The sequence below is a fragment of the Schistocerca nitens genome, chromosome 2 (genome assembly GCF_023898315.1).
Source record: "Schistocerca nitens isolate TAMUIC-IGC-003100 chromosome 2, iqSchNite1.1, whole genome shotgun sequence".
Taxonomy (NCBI): domain Eukaryota; kingdom Metazoa; phylum Arthropoda; class Insecta; order Orthoptera; family Acrididae; genus Schistocerca; species Schistocerca nitens.
This window is the reverse complement of record NC_064615.1, coordinates 771758007-771773909: the sequence shown is the minus strand read 5'-3', so window position 1 is coordinate 771773909 and position 15903 is coordinate 771758007. Positions and strand designations below refer to the sequence as shown.

At 41.9% G+C, this 15903-nt stretch overlaps 1 protein-coding gene and 1 non-coding gene across 5 annotated transcripts in view; both read right to left on the bottom strand.

Moving 5' to 3' along the window:
* LOC126237019 (ras-like GTP-binding protein RhoL) overlaps positions 1 to 15903 on the bottom strand; it is a 342104-nt gene that overhangs the window by 102190 nt on the left and 224011 nt on the right. The window lies entirely within an intron of this gene.
* On the bottom strand, positions 11658 to 11899 carry Trnar-ucu (transfer RNA arginine (anticodon UCU)). Its single transcript has 2 exons — positions 11863 to 11899; positions 11658 to 11693 (listed from the first exon to the last, which is right to left on the bottom strand). It is a non-coding gene; the product is annotated as a tRNA-Arg (tRNA).

Here is a 15903-nt window from a genome sequence, read left to right as displayed (position 1 = left end):
TATTCACTTAAAAACGAAACTACCGTATTTCGTGTTAGTATGCTGAAATTTGTCAGATTCATAGTAACAATCACTGCAGAAGAACACATTTATGGTCGAAAGAGGTAAAAATACGGGAGTAGTAGATTTGTTTTGTAATTCAGTCAGTCATTCGCAATATACAAGCAGACTTTCACGTCCAGTGTTTACTCCCTTAATTTTTTAAACCAACACAGGATGATCTATAGCACCAATTATTTACTATGTCAGTCTGGAACCACTACGGTCGGAGGTTCGAATCCTGCCTCGGGCATGGATGTGTGTGATGTCCTTAGGTTAGTTAGGTTTAAGTAGTTCTAAGTTCTAGGGGACTGATGACCTTAGTAGTTAAGTCCCATAGTGCTCAGAGCCATTTGAACCATTTATTTACTGTCTCGGCTTCCGCCACACGCAGTCTCCGAAACTGCGGTTTGTCCAGGTCTACGTGCAAAACGTCAAAGCAGGAAGGGCTAGAGGGCGAATTCAGTGTTGCAGGAGTCTATATGGCTAGGAGAAAGATAGATACCATCTATAGCAAAATTAAGGATGCCTTTGGAGAAAAGAGCGCCTGTACGAATATCAAGAGCTGAGATGGAAAACCAGTACTAAGCAAAGAAGGAAAAGCTGAAAGGCGCAGGGAATATATAGAGCACCTGTGCAATGGAAATTAACTTGAAGGCACTATTATAGAAAGGGAAGAAGAAGTAGGCGAAGATAAGACGAGAGAGATGATATTGCGAGAAGAATTTGACAGAGCACTGAAGGTCCTAAGTCGGAACAAGCTTCCAGAATAGACGATATTCTAACTACTGGTATCCTTGGGCGAGCCAGCCATGACGAAACTATTATAACTGGTGCGTAATATGTCAGTGTGCAATGTGTCACTAACAAACTGTGACCCTCCCAAAAGAAAAACAAACATTGGATCCGCATCTTTTTGTTCTCCTCTCTTCCATCTATTAATCCAGCATAGTAACTGTTCCGGGCCAATGAAAAATATTCAGTTCTTCGAACAAGGCTTTAGCAAAGAAAACCTCTTTCGTTTGTGAATTGCATTTCTTCATGGTTCTTCCAATAAATGAGAATCTGAAATCTGCCATCTAGAAGGCTACATTATGTCATCGAAAATGATTTCATAAACTTTATTGATCGTCCTCTTTAGTTTGGAGTCAAGGTGGCCAGTTTGTGGGTATTCAGGTGGCGTGTTCTTAAATATTAATGATGACAGGTTCCTTGCGCTTGACACCAGAAAAATGGCTGTGTCAAGCACCAAGTACCATTGAAGCTGATGTACTCGTCGCATGGCGTTGACCAGTCCTCTGTACCTTAACAGCAATAGCAGTAACAATGCGACAGGCAGATTACTGTGGGTGACAGTTGTTTCAGATTTGTGGCAACCTGATCAGAACATTCGTTACTCGCAGCGTTAACCACCTTCCCAATTGAAATCTGCTGGCACCTCATTTGGAACCCTTCATAACATCGGATTTAAGTCATCTCAGTAGGAAGTATAACCTACGTGTGGTTTGTATGCAGAGGAGGGCAGCAAGCTGAAACCAATTACAGTCTTACTGAACCGTAGTTCGTGCTTCACAGACAGGAGCAGAGGTTTGCGAACTTGCGGATCCTCTAGTTGATGGAATTGGAAAGCCCGTTCAGCAGGCGCTGGGCCCACCGATGTGACCAGCGGCCGTGTTTTCGAGTGCGCCGTGCGGAAGGAGCGGCTGGTTACGCCACTGCTAATGACGCCGGAGGCTAAGGACTGAGGCCTCGCCGAGCTTAGCGCTGAATTAGCGACGAGGTGCTCGCCCTGTTGCCAACTCCGCCAACGAGCCGTGGGCGCATCCTCTGACAGGGAGGACGCACGCAACCCGAAGCTGGTCAGCGAGTCTTGTGCAGTACCGCCTCGATATGGCAGAAAGGTTGCAAGACAGTGACACGTCATACGGAACCAAGACCATCCATACGATTACTGCGAAGAGCTGTTTCTCGCCAGTATAACACTGTTAACAACGTACGGGCGTATTACTGTATGTGTTTGGCTTAGTATTCAAAACATTCAAGAGTAGGAGAAAAGCAAGGAAATGATCTACTGATGCACAATCAGCACAAATTCAGAAAAAAATTTTCTTGTCGATCGCAAATGGATAATTATTCGCACGGAGCAATGACTTCTATAACTGGGGATGTCAAGTTGTTTCCATATTTCCCGGATTCCAGAACGCATTTGGCACCGATCCTCGTAAGCAATTTCTAATCAAACTTCCCTGTCTGAAGGATCACAGTTCGTAGTAACAGATAAGAATTTAGCTAGTGAAACTTGTATCTATGATCTTCGAAGGAAGCCTTACGGCCCTCTCTTGTTCATCCACATAAAAGATTTTGGACGCAATATGAACAAATCTCGTAGAGTGCCGTCGTCTACCGTCCAGTAAAGTTATCACAAGATCAAAAGAATTACAAAATGATTTAGACAAAATATTTGCATGGCTCGAATTCTGAACAATGAAACGTGTGAGGTATTCCACATGAGAACTAAAAAAGAATCTCCATTACATTACGGTTACACGATAAATCTCGAAAATTTAAAGTCTTTCTGTACCTAGGGATGACAATTACAAACAATTTAAATTGGCACAGTCACTCAGAACGGTGAATCACAGACTGCGTTTTATTGACAGACCGCGTAGAACGTGCTAAAGATCTAGTAAGGAGACTTGCACTACGCTTGCCATTCCTCTTCCGGAGTATTTTTGCACGATATGGGATCCTTAACGGAGTACCACTGTGCGTAGGACATCGGAGTAATTCAGTGAAGGGCAGCTTGCTTTGTATAAGGGATACACAAATGAAAACGAGACAGATGGAAAGAAAGTCAGTAAACTCTTCATCATTTCAAAAGTAATCACAATAACTGTTACAAAATTTATCCCATTGTGAGACAATACATCTACATCTACATCTATACTCCGCGAGCCACCTTACGGTGTGTAGCGGAGGGTACTTATTGTACCACTATCTGATCCCCCCTTCCCTGTTCCATTCACGAATTGTGCGTGGGAAGAACGACTGCTTGTAAGTCTCCGTATTTGCTCTAATTTCTCGGATCTTTTCGTTGTGATCATTACGCGAGATATATGTGGGCGGTAGTAATATGTTGCCCATCTCTTCCCGGAATGTGCTCTCTCGTAATTTCGATAATAAACCTCTCCGTATTGCGTAACGCCTTTCTTGAAGTGTCCGCCACTGGAGCTTGTTCAGCATCTCCGTAACGCTCTCGCGCTGACTAAATGTCCCCATGACGAATCGCGCTGCTTTTCGCTGGATCATGTCTATCTCTTCTATTAATCCAACCTGGTAAGGGTCCCATACTGATGAGCAATACTCAAGAATCGGACGAACAAGCGTTTTGTAAGCTACTTCTTTCGTCGATGAGTCACATTTTCTTAGAATTCTTCCTATGAATCTCAACCTGGCGCCTGCTTTTCCCACTATTTGTTTTATGTGATCATTCCACTTCAGATCGCTCCGGATAGTAACTCCTAAGTATTTTACGGTCGTTACCGCTTCCAATGATTTACCACCTATGGCATAATCGTACTGGAATGGATTTCTGCCCCTATGTATGCGCATTATATTACATTTATCTACGTTTAGGGAAAGCTGCCAGCTGTCGCACCATTCATTAATCCTCTGCAGGTCTTCCTGGAGTACGTACGAGTCTTCTGATGTTGCTACTTTCTTGTAGACAACCGTGTCATCTGCAAATAGCCTCACGGAGCTACCGATGTTGTCAACTAAGTCATTTATGTATATTGTAAACAATAAAGGTCCTATCACGCTTCCTTGCGGTACTCCCGAAATTACCTCTACATCTGCAGATTTTGAACCGTTAATGCCCCCACGTAGACCGATATATGGCCATCTCTGCTTTGCGGCGTCGTACGGATACTGCCACAGCACGGCAAGACGATCTCAGAAGGGCCACTGGAGCCGCTGTGTCCGATCAGACTGTATTGAACAGGTTGTGAAAAAGGACTTAAGTCCCAGACGTCGAGTTCGAGTACACCGCTTAACACGACGACATATTGCAGCTCACCTTCAGTTTTGCCGTTCCCATGCCAACCGTCAATTTCATGGCTAGCGAAACGTGTTATTCACAGACGAGTTCAGATATCCTGTGAAGCAAGGCGATGGCCGTATTCGTTTGTTGGAGACCCGTGCGAGTGGTACCTGCCAATCGTTGTCCAGGAAATCTAAAGATTTCCAGAATACAGTGATGCTGTTGGGAGGCTCAAGCATTGACAGCCATTCGAATCTTGTCATTGTCCTCTGTCGTATTATCGCCAGACAGCACATCAAACAGATCCTGTTGGACTAGCTGCTGCATACGGTGGTGGCCCTGAATTCCTTCTAATGACAGTGCGTATGTGGCGGGTGTCAGCAGGGATGTCTTGCGAAGCCTGGACATTGAAGTAATGGAGTGGCCGCCGGTGAGTCCCAACCTGAACCCCACCGTGCGTATGTGGGCAATTATTGCTCAATGGAGTATGGCAGACGCCCAAAGTCAGGTTCCCCTAATTGTTTTGAGCAGTGCATTATGACTCTAACCTACGTAGGTAGAAATGATCATCGTGTTAAAAAAAAAGACAAATCAGAGTTCGCTCGGCAAGGTTTGAGTATTCATTTTTTCCACATGCTATTCGAGAGTGAAACGATAGAGAAATAGTCTGGAAGTGGTTCTCTGCATCCTCTGCCAAAGGCTTTTGTGAAATGCAGAGTAATCATGCAGATGTAACAACCACCCCTATTAAGAATCTTGCTTAGTAAAGCATTGTGGAGTTCAAACCAACCTCTCGTTTTTAGAGCAGCTTGATCTTTGCGGCGCCGGCATGGGGCTTACCTCGACTCACTGCTCATGTTGCTTCGCCGCGAGCCAGTCGCAGTTCGGTGCTAAATGGATGGATATAATTTCTTCAGTCATACTTTCTTTCCCCTGTCTCGGTTAGAGTGAAACTTGTTCCCTCCCCCTCCGCGCAGATTATCACGGTATACTTGCAGCAATAAAATAAAAATAGCTTAAAATCCTCCGGCCCCGTCTTACGAGGGTTACTTGATGCTTAATCCCGTTTTACAAGAACTACTTCCTGATCAAACTCGACTGTTCGTCATGGGAGCGCGTCACATACTTGCGTATAAATCAGCAATCAACCTCATCGTGACGTCAATGATTAATCAACCGCACCGAATGTAAGGTTCTAAAATTCCGAATATGCTGCAGATTGTGCATGTGCAGAATATGGCGACTTAGTCTATACTCGCCACGCTCACTCGTGTATTAACGGTTTTTGTGCTTTTGTGTCTACTCAGTCTTAATCTTAATGTTTGCTTTAGTTTTCGTGACATGTCGTGGAGATTGCATAAGGATTTGATCCTTTCTACTAGTATCGCCCACAAGAGAAAGCAAACATTTGAAACCCAACAGTTATTATGGTTTTACTGTAGTTGGGCAAAGAAACACCAATACGATGCATAAATAAGAACGTATGAGAAAATTGGCCTTAAAAAAGAACAAGAGATGAAAGATCGAGAAGAAAGGCGCTATTTACTGTCGTCTAAATACACTTTACGAAAAAACGACGCACCAAGAAGAAATTATCCTAATGAGAAGGAAATTGGTGGATATGACGTACAAGTGCAGACATACAGATGATTACAATTATACAAAAATTGGATGATTTTTTCAAGAGAAAAAACTTCACAAATTGAGCAAGCCAGTAACGCTTTGGTCCACCTCTGGCCCTTATGCAAGCAGTTATGTGACTTGGGATTGATTGATACAGTTTTTGGATGTCCTCCAGAGGGATATCGTGCCAAATTATGTCCAACTGGCGCGTTAGATCGCCGAGATCCCGGGGTGGTTGGTAGGCACTGCCAGTAAGGCTCCAAACGTTCTCAGTTGACGAGAGATCCGGCGACGTTGCTGGCCCCGGCAGGGTTTGGCAAGCAAAGCACGAAGACAAGCAGTACGAACTCTCGCCGTGTACGAGCGGATGGCTTGCCACGAAGGGCAACAAAACAGGGCGTAGATTAATCGTCGACGTACCGCTGTGCTGTAAGGATGCCGCGGGTGACAACCGAAGGGGTCATGCTATGAAAAGAAATGGCACCGCAGACCATTACACCTGAGTGTCCGACCGTATGGGGGGCGACAATCAGGTTGGTATCCCACTGCTGTCCTTAGCGACTCCAGACACGTCTTCGGCCTGGAATCCCATTGACTAGACTAGAATTGTCATCAGTGATGAGTCTCGCTTCGAACTGAGCCCTGACGACAAGCTCCTGATTTTAACGATCTGACGTGCCGACTGAATTTGGCTCGATATTCCTCAGAAAGACATCCAACAACTCTATCAGTCAATGCCAAGCCGAATCACTGCTTGCATAAGGACCAGACGTGGATCAGAGCGTTACCGACTTGCTCAATTTGTGCAGTTCTTTCTCTTGAATAAACCATTTAATTTTTCTGAAATTGTAGTCTTTGGTTTATCTGTACATGGACGTCACATCTATCGATTTCCGTCCAATTCGGATACTTCCTTCTTGGTGCGTCGACTTTTGTTTTAGAATGTATGTGTGATACATATTTTCGAGCAAATAAATTATGGGTTAGATAGAGCAGCAATCAGTCGTGGAATTAAGTTGCTTTAATATGACATAGTCACAACGCAGATCAGATTTCGACCTGTGTCAGTTCATTATCAATGCAGTGCGAAATTGTAGCAGTTGTTTGTGCTCAAGTGAATGCTTACACAGTTCAACCAGTAATGTACTATGTGATATTAAAGCAACTTATTTCCACGACTGATTGCTGCTCTATCTAACCCAATATAACCACAGTCGTTGCGTGCACCCACCCCATGGAGGGCAACCTGATGAAATAAATTATGACTTTTCAAATGATTGTTGATCCTTTTCCTATGCTATTAATTCTCAGCAGTGTGGAGATTTTTCCATGCGACATTTGTAAACAATATCCAATGTGAATTTTGCTTTGGTCATTTATAAACTCTATTGTCATTAACGGTTCCTTATTATGTTAGTATATTTCGGCTTTAACGGTTCGGGTCCAAAATGCACAGCAGGAAATTTTGGCGCTGAACTGTAAGGAGGGAAAAAAAAAAAAACTCTCATGCTCTGCGAGAACGAGCACAGAAACACAGAAATAAATCGTCAGGGGCGCTACAGTAGACTCACTTGACACGATCAGTCGATTGAGGTAACAAACTTATCCGGCCGCGGTTATAGCCGCTTCAGTCCGGAACCGCGCTGCTGCTACGGTCGCAGGTTAGAATCCTGCCTTGGGCGTGGATGTGCGTGATGTCCTTAGGTTAATTAGGTTTAATTAGTACTAAGTTTAGGGGACTGATGACCTCAGATGTTAAGTCCCATAGTGCTTAGAGCCATTTGAACCAAGGTAACAAACTTACTCGTATAAAAGGTTCTTTAGCGAATGCCGAAACCTGAGATCCCTTGACACAGTCATCGCATTGCGATAACTGTTCTCTGGGATCTAACTCGAAAAAATCTACGATCTATAGGAGAAACTACTAAAACTGAATGAAAGGACCAGCAGCTAAATAATTAAGAGATGCACCATTATGATACACGTTGAGAGATGCGGTGCATTTTCAGACAGAGTGAGCTGCACCGGTCTGATGAAGTAAGTCTGAAGGCCTGTGTCTTAGCACAATGAGGAATCTCATGAAGCTCGAATTTTGTCACTAATGACCAAAAACGACGATGGAAACACTCACGATATTAATTAATGTCTACGGAACAGAATCTGCGAGTGGAATAATGTTTTTCTCATTGGTTCACACGGTCTTTCCGCTGCAACAAAACATCTGAATATGCGCGACGTAAGAGTAGGTCGTCAACAAGTGTACGATACAACACAGAACAAGAGCGACGGATGGTGGTACGAAACGGATGGCTTGTCTCTGAAAATGATACCAGAGAAATTTGGGGTAGCTAGAAACATCGTAAAGTTATCAAAAGATTTGAGTAAGAAGAAGATCTGATCACGATTTATTCTGCACAAATTGAGTAGTGAGCAGAAGGTGACATGGACGTAAACCGTTGGACATTTTTTTCGAAATGTGAGACTGAGCTCCATTATTTTTGAAAACCATAGTCGTAGGACATGAAACATACTTCCACCCGTTCGATCCTCATCGGGGGAGGCAATCATCCTAGTCGCAAAAGATATCCGTCTCCATGATATTTCGACAAACATGCAAAAATGTGTGACGAGAATACTTGGATTGACTCCAAAAGAAGGCGCCTTCGCTGAAAATTTCCAGCAGCTAAACATTGCCAAAGGACATTATTTAGAAGTCAAATAGAGGCATTTAGTTCACCTTCCCTATTTTCTCTGTTTTATCATTTTTTCCAGAACATTTAAGGGGCCCCTTGCACAACAGCTCATTTTCAGCGGGAAATGCTATGTGAAAATGAATAGTAAAGAGAGAGGCAAAAATTCAAATTTTTTGTCAAACCCATAACAGCCCATTCGGCTGTTATCTAGAAAATTTTGCTTATTTCCACGTCCCCTCCCATACTCGGGCCTTACGATCAGTTTGTTTACCTCCATTCTGTATACTCCACGATCCATTGTACTGTGCATCGTTGAGGTATCATCGCACAGGATTGCTTTTAGATTAGATTAGATTTACTTTCATTCCAATTGATCCGTAGTGAGGAGGTCCTCCAGGATGTGGAACATGTCAGAAAAACAACAATACATGACAAATATTTACAACTAAAACAAATAAGCTAATGTACCACTCCACAGGTCCCAAGTGGAATGATCGTCATTTTTTAATGAACACTAAGAGTCATTTTACAAATACTAATGCACTAAATTTAAGATAAAAAAGTTTTTTATTTATTTATAAGGTAATACAACTACTGTAATACTTATTTACAATGAACACATTACTGCACTGAAATGGTGCAGAAGTTAGATTATACTAACACACACACACACACACACACACACACACACACACACACACACACAAATTTTCAATGAACACATTACTGCACTGAAATTGGGCAGAAGTTATGTTGTGCTTATATACAAATTAGTTGGTTTTACTAAGAAATTCATCAATGGAGTAGAAGGAGTTGGCCACCAATAAATCCTTTAGGCTTCTCTTAAACTGAATTTCATTGGTTGTTAAGCTTTTTATGGCTGCTGGCAAGTTATTGAAAATGTGGGTTCCTGAATAATGCACACCTTTTTGTACAAGACTAAGTGACTTTAAATCCTTGTGAAGATTATTCTTATTTCTAGTATTGATTCCATGAATTGAGCTGTTGGTTTGAAAAAGTGATATATTTTTAATGACAAATTTCATTAAGGAATAAATATATTGGGAAGCAGTAGTTAGTATCCCTAGTTCCCTAAACAGGCTTCTGCAGGATGTTCTTGAGTTCACACCACATATAACTCTCACTGCACGTTTTTGTGCCCGGAAAACTTTAGCTTGGCTTGATGAATTACCCCAAAAAATAATCCCATATGACATTATGGAATGAAAGTAAGCATAGTATGCCAGCTTTTTCATTTTTATATCCCCTATGTCTGACAAAATTCGCATTGCAAACAGAGATTTGTTAAGACGCTTCAGAAGTTCTGTGGTGTGCTCCTCCCAGTTGAATTTATTATCAAGCTGTAATCCCAAGAATTTAACACTGTCCACTTCTTCTATCTTCCTGTCATCGTATGTTAGACATATACTCTTGGGTCACCCCTTACAAGTTCTGAACTGCATGTAGTGTGTTTTTTCAAAGTTTAGTGACAAAGAATTGGCTAGGAACCAGTGATTAATGTCCACAAATATTTTATTGGCTGATCTTTCTAAGAGTACATTTGACTTGCTATTTATTGCAATGTTTGTATCATCGGCAAACAAAACAAACTTGGCATCTGGTAATGTTACTGTCGAAAGGTCATTGATATACACAAGAAAAAGTAAGGGCCCCATAATGGAACCTTGTGGGACCCCACATGTGCTACAAATGCGTGTGATGCACCGTCGGGACCATTCCACAGACATCACACACCTACTGCTCTCGTTGTAGCAAGAGGTCTATGACAAGCAGTGGTCTGTGCCGAAGCGTGTCAGGGGGAACGTGTCACGCTTCAGAGATTGCAAAGAGCGGCTCCACGGCTCAGCGGCCCGCCCGACCAGCTCAAGTTCACATCGTTCTACTTGTAGTCACTCCACCTACAGTTCACAGTCTACTAGCCCACAGCGGGGCAGGGTTGTAGTAGGGAACCAACACAAAACCTGTTCGAACCTTAGGCTGCGCCCTTGTAATCGAACTAATGTCATCGTCATCGTCTTCTTAACAGATTAGGCTTGAACTGTTACACCAACTTATAGAGACTAGTCTTTTCATCATGCTTCCTCGTCTGGTGGTTTGTATTTTTAGAAGACTGTTATCCACCATCCTGTCGATATGCCCTTTACAATTTTTCTGTGTCATTCTTTTTTTCTTTCATTTAGAGACATTAACATAATTCTGCTCTTATTCGACTAATTCACTTTCGATCTTGTCTTGTGTATCTTGCAACATGTCTAAGACATCTTATTTCCACACTCCGAATTCCTTTATTTTAAATTCCAGGTTTCTTTTCCGAACGTTACAGAAGGGATCGACAATATTTTGTAAAATTTCATAAATATCTCTTTCCTTACTTTCCGTAATAAGGTTCACCTACAGGTGCCATTAATTAAGTTAAATTTCTCTATCATATGTTGATTGTCGTCTTCATGTGATTTATTTAAACATCTTAATATTCAGGTACGAACACAGCAACAATCGAGATAATACAACAAAAATAGTAGTTGGCATTCTATAAAGATCTATTGAGGAAGAAGTAAGAGCAGACAGAGAAAAAAATGCTGTAGTGGATAACATAGAGCAGGAAGGAGCGGTACAAGCATCAAACGAGAAAAAAAGATTCGCCGAACGCATTTCATGAATCACAAATACTTATCAAAATCCCTTTGGTTGTGCTGCCGTGTCATAGACTTCCACATCTTCAGGAATACCAATTTGCTATAAATCTTATGGGTATTGTTAAAACAATGTCCGTTTTGTATTCTTGATGTTAACAGAAAGTATAACAGTTTCATCCTGACAACACTTTATTGGTTTCTGGGAGGCATGACTGATCTGTTCAACGAACTAAGTTATTTTCGTCGTATAAAATTCATAAAATTCTGCAGTAAAGATTTTCTGCAGCCAAATTAAAAATTACCTCAGATCAAACATGTTTTGTCATGTTTAGTACCATCTTGCTTTGATGACATATAAAGGGATGTCCAAAGAAGATCCGCAGAAAACCTCTTACTAACCTGAGCGAATGTCATACCTTATCACTGGGCATGAAGGACCGTTTTAATTTATCTTATTTCGGGCTCTACGAAATTGCCGAGATAATTCATCATGTCTTTTCATGTGATAATGGGAGTATAGTTCATTTTCATCTCGTTTTGAGTTGAATGTGGTGGCATCACGTATTAGCTTTCTGAACAATTTCTTACGAATTAAAAACGTTTCATCCCTTGTGGAGATCGAACCCACGACCTTTGGATTTTTTTTTTTAATCTCATTTTGTTCGCTTTCGTTCGTTGCATCTGCTCAGGGCGGACGTCTTAAGACACCCGTTTCAGTTCGTTGTTGACCGATTAACTCAGTTCTTTTTATTACAGAGGGCAGCTAACCCTCTGACCGAACACGCTGAGCTACCGTGCCGGCGAGGATTAGAAGTCCAACGCGCTATCCACTGCGCCAAAGGGACGGCCCCTGGCAATGTGATTCAGTAGCCAGCACAACGTCCCTGGGATGGCCTTCGCCCAGGAAGAGATTTATGTTGTGTTGCGACTGACAGGTGACGTAAGGATACAATTTCTTCTATGATGCAGATAAGCGCGTATTTCGCACGACTTTCAAGGCAGTGGCAGGATTAACTCTCATCACTGCTAACAACAAAGAGTAGGCAATACGTTTAAAACATATCTGTTCTTCCATGGCGACTGCAGTAGCTCGGTGGAAAGCAGATCACAGCTGGTTCGCTTTTATCTGATGCTACCAAATTTGGGTTTGATGTGCAGTGTCAGCATGGTTCACTGAGCTGTGTGCTTCTGCTGAATGTGAATACTTGGCTAAATTTAGTTTCTCCTCGCTAAGCGTCTGCAAACTAAGGCACACCACTAACTCTATTACAAGACAGCGTGACTCACAGGCGACACATATGGCGGCATTACTCATACCTCCTTGTCGCATAGTAAGCGCGGTTCAGTTCATACTGACAATGTACATCAAGAACGTCCCCCATGTGGACGAACTATTACACAACGTAAAACATACTGTCACAATATAAAGCACCCGTACTGTGTGGCTAATTATAATGGAAATATTGCTAACGGAAGTGGTCTTCACGATATTAGAAATTTTGATGGTTCAAATGGATCTGAGCTCTATGGGACTTATCTGAGGTCATCAGTCCCCTAGAACTTAAAACTACTTAAACCTAACTAATCTAAGGACATCACACACATCCATGCCCGAGGCAGGTTTCGAACCTGCGAGCGCAGCAGTCGCACGGTTCCGGACTGAAGCGCCTAGAACCGCTCGGTCACAGGGTCGGCCCGCGTCCGATGTATCAGGCCTTTTCCCATCTTCTGTTTATTTGATGTCCAATGTCCTTTATTACTCAGCATTGTTACAGGCAATTTACAAAACACTCATAACCTTATTATAACAGTCAATGTCATGTGTTTGCCATCTCGAAAGAGCTATTGAACACTAACGAAATCTAATGCCCATAAAAAGAAAGAAATGGTGCCTGTGCCATTTCGTCTAGATAAAATTAAGCTTGCCTGCTACAGATTACTGGCGTACTTTGTGCCTTCTCAGAGAGCTTTTTGTAAGGATGATGATTCAAAATGGTAGAACATGACACGTCACTCTATGAAATCATCATAGAGGGATCTGTGTGAGAAGACTTTCATTCGCCCTAAGAATACGTTCATCAGCTGGGTAAAGAACCTGGAGTAAAAAAATTCTTATGTAATTAACAGGCTCCATTCGACAAGAAATTTATCTAATTTATTGAATGTAATTGTAGTTTCTTGGCAACTGCGAATTTGTACTCACCATGAACACTTCTACGATATTTTACGCAGTATTTAGATTTATACTTCAACTGTGGTGTATTGCATTGGTGTTATATTTGCCCCCGGATGGGAGTCAGTTGTAACAAACACACACACACACACACACACACACACACACACACACACAAAAGTACGTTTACGTGTGGGTTAATTAATTTGGTGTAGATAGTTTATAGTAAATCTTCTTCGAAATACATTATGACATACATTATGACGTACATTATTCACATAAAAACTACCCTAATGGTTATTTACTACCTAACTAATTAAGATATCATAAGGAAATAAGTAATTGCGATTTAACACTTCCTTGTAAAGCTAATCACGTAAATATTGTAAAATTAAATTACATAAACATAATATTCCAACATTTTTACAAGAGGCAAGAACGGAACATAAATTCTAATTTAAAAAACACAGCATTCCTAACGTTTTCCTCTCTTTGTTCATGTAATATAATCACATTTCGAACACGGTATGCATTGCACCCAGGCCTCTCCAGGTTTGCTGCTTTTATAACAGGCCATGGTGACGAGACAGAAATATTTAGCATAAAGTTGGGAGAGGGGGGGGGAGGGCTTCTCTTTGGCTTTTTGGGGCTTTATTAGAATTTATTGCCTCTCTTTTCCCTTTTTTCAAATGCGAGCTTTTCGAGAGTGCTTATGAGAACTGAACTTTATTCTTTTTTCTTGTCGGACGTCCTGTGCAACTTGTCTCCAAGATGGGTTTAGAAGACGAGTGCACCATCAGCTCAGGTGAAAAAGCTGACGCCTCAGAACATTCCGGCTGCTAGTCGATGGTTCTATCAGTTTACCAATGAGACCATTTGGGTTTTTATCTTGGATTTCATCCGTCCGTAACTCGGCATGGAGCGATTCCAATCTTCAAAAATGTTCTCATGAAATATCCAACTCCCAGCTGCAGATGATCCTGATAGAATATCTGTTGGCGTCGCTACTTGAGGCACGGCAATAGCAATGAATTCTGCAATATTATATATTTTCAGAACATAAATTAGGCTCGAACGGTCCATAAACTCCCACATAAAACTGTTGAAGGCGATGTGAGCAGTGACGCGGGAATGACGAAAGAACTTTCCCAGCCTCCCTACAGAATTAAGTAGCCGGTAGATATATGTGACTATCGTGTTTGTCCAGAAGAAGCAACAATTTTTCTTTTAGGGAAGGTTATAAATGTATTGCAAAGTGCTTCACGAACATGTAACAATTCGGGCCTCTGCATATATCCAGAACCATTGGGAGCTACAAAAGAATCTATAGGGCCACATCGTTGCAACCCATCCCAGAAGATTTTACCTGCGAGGAGGAGCAGTGAAGGAACAGTTTCATGTAGCATTTACTGCTACACCAACTGTCACGAGATTTCCACGTTCTGCGGAAGTAATTGCTCCAAGTTATTTCTTCTTCATCTCTGCCAATATATTTGGATACAATTTCGCCTACTTTCTACACAATCTCGGGCTCGGAAAGTTGTTGTCACCTAATAGTTTTGAAGTATTCTTCGAGGAAAACGCCACTTTTTCTTTATTGAAGTCAATTGTTCGGGCGAGATAAGTTGAAAATGAACTATTCCACATCAGAAAACAATAATCAGCCAATCCAATCCAGCCATTTCCATTCATCATATTTCGGGGAATTACATCCAAATGTGTAGAGCATACTGACAGGCTAATTTTTCTAACACCTGTTGCGGATAACGCATAGTACAGACCGGCAGAATGTTTGATCGGGAGAAGACAGAAATACTAAAAATATTTTTTCCAAAACTGTTTCACTGAGGGAGATTTCATTGTAGTTCCTCCTTTAAATCGTCACGGGAACGGCAGAGTTAGAGATTTCAAAATAAGTGAACACGAGATACAAAAGCTACTGAAGTCGCTCTGCAAGGGAAAGGCCACTGCAGCTAATGGGATACCAATTCTACGCAGAATCCGTGACAGGACTTTTGCTCCACTTCTGGAAGCCGGTGTATCTGGAAGAGCGAACCGTTCCTAGCTATTGGAAAAAAGCGCAGGCTAATCCAGTTCTCGAGCTCCGCTCGAGAACACGCGCAAAGGTATAGGCAAAGTACAATAACATCGGTCTGTTCTAGAAGTTGGGAACATATTATTTCCTCGCGTACTGGGACGTTGCTGGTGACCGAAAATGTCCTCTGCAGGAATCCAAATGGGTTCTAAAAACAATGATCGTGTGAATCTTAGTTCGCTCGGTTCGTCCACGAGACCCAGAAAGCAGTAGGTAGAAAAAAAAAAAAAGATCGTGTGAGACCCAGCTCGCTCTCTTCCACTACGAGACCTAGAGAACAATAGATATCATCTCCCAGGTTGATCCTTGACTTTCGGAAGGCTTTAGATACTGTTCCGTACTGCCACCTACTGAAAACAATACGGTGTGCGGAATATCAGACCAGATGTGTCTGGATTGAAGAGTATCAATCAAACTGAACAAAGCATGTCATTCTCAACGGAGAGAGTTTTAGACGTAAAAGTAACTTCGGGGCTACCGCACTGGAGTATTATAGGACTATTATTTTTCACTGTATTTATAAATACTTGGTGGATAACATCAAAAGTTCCATGAGGCTTTTTGCGGATGATGTTGTTGTA